This window comes from Martes martes (assembly GCF_963455335.1).
Source record: "Martes martes genome assembly, chromosome: 1".
In the NCBI taxonomy this organism is placed as follows: domain Eukaryota; kingdom Metazoa; phylum Chordata; class Mammalia; order Carnivora; family Mustelidae; genus Martes; species Martes martes.
The window spans coordinates 128,798,235-128,802,937 of record NC_137888.1 but is presented as its reverse complement, the minus strand read 5'-3'; positions in this window follow the sequence as shown (position 1 = coordinate 128,802,937).

Sequence of the window (4,703 nt, the reverse complement as noted above, 5' to 3'; positions counted from 1 at the left end):
GGGAATACAACTGTTGCAGCCACAGTGGGAAACAGTATGAAGTTTCCTCAAAATAGAAAAATAGAAATACCATATGATCCAGTAATTCTATTACTGGATATTTACCCAAAGAACACAAAAACAGTAATTTGAAAAAATATATGCACCCCTATGCTTATTACAGCATTATTTACAATAGCCGAGATATAAAAGCAAACCCAGGTGTCCAATGATGAACGGATAAAGATGTAGTATGTATACACAATGGTATATTACTCAGCCATAAAAAAGAATAAAATCTTGCCACTTGCAACAACAGGGACCTAAAGGGTATAATGCTAAGTGAAATAAGTCAGTCAGAGAAAGATAAATAATGTATGATGTGGAATATAATGTATGATGTGGAATATAAGAAAGATAAATAATGTATGATGTGGAATATAATAAAACAAAGGAATGAGAGAGATTTTAAAAAACCAGACTTTTAAATAGAGAACAAACTGATGATTACCAGAGGGGAGGAAAGTGGGGGGATGGGTAAAATAAATGAAAGAGATTAAGAGTACACTTATCATGCTGACTGCTGAGTAAGGTATAGAATTGTTGAATCACTGTATTGTACTCCTAAAACTAATATAACACTGTATGTTATACTTCAATAAAAACTTTATGTATAGTTCAATAAAAAAATAAAAGTTATGCAAGAGTTGTTCCTTGAAGTAAAGAAAAACTACAAACTGAAAGGATACAGAGGGTTCCAGTAAAAGTTAATAATTCTAAAAGAATTATTGAAATCATAGTAAAGTTATTGGACTCTAAGGCTGATAGAAAATTCTTCAGGTATTTAGTAGACAAAAAAGTAAGTCATAAGGACAAAAAATAGTCTAGCTTCAGAATCTCCCCAGCAGATTTTAATGACAGAGTTAGTGACCAATACCTACAAAGTTGTGAGTTCAAGAAATTCTGACCCAAGGCTATCTTACAAAATTAATATGTCTTTCAAGTACAGAGGAACAAAAAACATTGCTTTTACCATGGAAGAGCTAAGGAATAATACTTGAAATGCCTTAAACACACACACACACACACACACACACACACACCCCTCCCCAGTGATTAAATCAAGCCAATAAACCATTAAATCAAAATACAAGATTCAAGAATAAAAGAGCTGTAGTTGAAAGGACTAACCCCCCCCTTTTTTTTTAAGATTTTATTTATTTATTTGACAGACAGAGATCACAGGAGGCAGAGAGGCAAGCAGAGAGAGAGGAGGAAGCAGACTCCCCCCCCCAGCAGAGAGCCCGATGCGGGGCTCGATCCCAGGACCCTGGGATCATGACCTGAGCTGAAGGCAGAGGCTTTAACCCACTGAGCCACCCAGGCGCCCCAGGACTAACTCCGTTTTAAATAAAGTCAGGGTTAATGGGAATTATGATACAAAATAGAAGTAAATGTTTTAAATCTGGATGCCCTAAAAATAAAATACAGCTAAAGGAAATCAGAAAGTGAGGGAAAGAAAAATAGGAAAAAAGTATAAATGTGCTTTTTCCTTTCTCATAGTAGAAAAATAATTGATACTGTATAAACATGGAACACAGTTAAAAACCAGATTGACTCCTACTTGTCAATGTTTCTACCACGTATTTTCTTATAGAGAGAAAACAGGTCTCAAATTTTAGCGTCCACACAATATCCTGGAGGACTTGTTAACAACACAGATTGCTGGGCCCCAGTGCAGAATTTCTGGTTCAGTAGGTGTGGGCTGATGCCTGAGAACTTGCATTTCTTTTTTTTTTTTTTTTTTAAGATTTTTAAATTTATTTATTTGAGAGAGAGAGAGAAAGAGAGCGAGCTCAGGAAGAAAAGACAGAGAGGTACAAGCAGGCTTTGTGCTGAAGCCAGCCCATCATGGGGCTCAGTCCCAGGACTCTGAGACCACGACCCCAACTGAAACAAGAGTTGGACGCTTAACTGACTGAGCCACCCAGACGCCTGGTGAACTTGCATTTCTTTTCTTTTCTTTTCTTTTTAGGATTTTATTTATTTGTTTGACAGAGAGAGAGAGAGAGATCATAAGTAGGCAGAGAGGCAGGCAGAGAGAGAGGGGGAAACAGGCTCCCTGCTGAGCAGAGAGCCCAATGCGGGGCTCGATCCCAGGACACTAAGACCATGACCTGGGTCAAAGGCAGAGCCACCCAGGTGCCCTGAGCTTGCATTTCTAACAAGTTCTCAGGTGATTGTTGATACTGCTGGTCCAAGGACAAGGAAATTTTAGGAAATATATTCTCTTAGAAAATCATTGTTTTGGTTAAAATTTAAGATCATTTAATGATTTTTATTTAAAATGACATATAAAGTATGATCTCTTAATTTAATCATCATTTCCATCTAACACTCCTAGTTTTCTATTGTATATGGTAAAGGGAAGGGAGAGAAATGTTTAGAATAATATTCACTTAATGATGGTTTATTCCCAGATGGTGAGGTTTGGAGATCTTATTGGTACTTTTTTTAGATCCTTTAAATCTCTTAGAATGAGCTCCTGAGACGTTTTTACAAAACAGCAAAGTCATTAATACCAATAAACTACAAGATCAGAAATATAACTTATTCAATCTAGATTTCAGTTTCTCAGAGTGACCCCAGCACATTTGTTTGGAAGATCATGGTAGTCTCCAATGAGGTCAGCAATTCAAATCACTCTTTAGCTCTACTACCTTTTGTTACAAATCTCCTTCCTGTCCACTGCATGAAACCATGCCTTTCTTTAGTGATCCTAGAATTGCCTCTTCCAGTTTCTTGGGGGGTTTGGTGAATAAGTTCATATTAAGATTTTCCAATATATGACACAGGGAATATAATCGATATTGTAATAACTTTGTACAGTGACACATGGTAACTAGATTTATCATGGGGATCATTTCATAGTGTGTAAAAGTATCAAATCACTATGACATACAATGGAAACTGATAGGATATTGTATATCAATTATACTTTGATAAAAAATTTAAAAGTAAAAGAAAATGGATAATGTATTTTAAAAAGAAGACTCTCCATATCCTTTCAGATTTTACACCCCCACCCCGTGCTCATACTGCTTCAGTCTTACAAAAGATGCTTCTCACTCCTGGTCCTGACACCCCCAATTTCTCCTGATTCACTTTAATTACCCTTCTCTGGGTATGTTTTGCAACACTCCTACCATATAATGCCGGGTACATTTAGCTGTTAAATAAAGAAAAGCCTTCTCTCATAGGGGTGATGAGTACAGCTGACCCTTGAAAAACACAGGTTTGAACTGCAAGGGTCAGTGATATGCAGATTTTGGGGGATAAATACAGTATAGTATCGTAAATGTATTTTCTCTTCCTTATCATTTTCTCAATGACATTTTTTCTCTCACTTACTTTATTATAAGAATAAAGTATATAATACATATTACATACAATATATGTGTTAATCACTTGTTTATTGTATTGGTAAGGCTTCTATTCAACAGTACACTCTTAGCAGTGAAGTTTTTGGGGAGCCAAAAGTTGTACACAAATTTTCAACTGTGTGGGTGGAGGGGGTTAGCATCCCTAACCTCTGCATTGTTCAAGAGTTAAGTGTACTTTATACTTGGTTCAAGAGCTGGAAATAGAAAAAAAAATAAAGCAATTATGAGCTGCCAAATTATATGGCAACTTCAGAACAACTTCTCATGACTGAAGGAAATACAGATGACATAATCACTACTGAAATAAGAGTACAGAAAATCACCAATAGCAGTTAATCACCATGGCCCAATGTCAGTGGGTGGAAGCTTGCAACAGAACCTGAGAACTGAATTGGAACTCCTTTGTGTGGTGGTGGGGTCAGGGAGAGCAGATGGGAGAGAAATGACTAAATGAATAGATAAGCCACTATGGCTGTTAAATAAGGACCAGCAAAGCCAATGCTCCATCAGAACAACCTAAAAAAAAAAAAAAAAAAAAAAAAAAAAAAAAAAAGTAGGACTTATGATCTGGTCTTGGTTTCCAGTTTGACCCCTGATGTGTGAATGGGGGTTGAGTGTGCCCCTATCATCAACATCCATTACTCTTTAACTCTTATTTTTTGTGGATCATTACAAATATGATTTTTGAGTCTTTGATTCTATGTGCTCTTTATCCTTGAAAACCAGGGTATTGGAGGTCATTCTCTGCTAGGAGCTACAGCTCTTCTTGACTGCATTCATCACCCAGCCACCTGCTAGCAATCCTCACCTGAAAGAACTCAAACTTCTCTCACCTGGTATTGGCTCCCAGCAAGGAGGAGGACCAGACAGCGATCTCTGAGGGAGCAGGTAGTTTCTGTAGTATATTTTGCTGAAGGCTGACACAGTGTTCCTGATATCCATGTTTCTCCCGGCACTGGACTTTCTGAACTTTATAAGGCAGCCAATCTTCCAAACTTATCTTGATCTGTTCCCCATTCTACTCTGCGAAAGAAGAGTTGACTTTGTTCTTCACACATATCTCTAACATTTCAGCCTCGCTCACCCTATTTTGGTTTGATTCTAGAAGTTTCACTATGCCTTTTCCTAACCGATCTGTTTATCAATACTCTAGTAAAGTCTGGTCTGCTATCCCCAGACAGACTACAGATGGAGGTCTGGGTAAATTTATGTTATAGCTGCACCCCCCCGCCCAACACCAACTCTCTTTTTTGACATCTGAGAATGTTACCATTTCCCCAG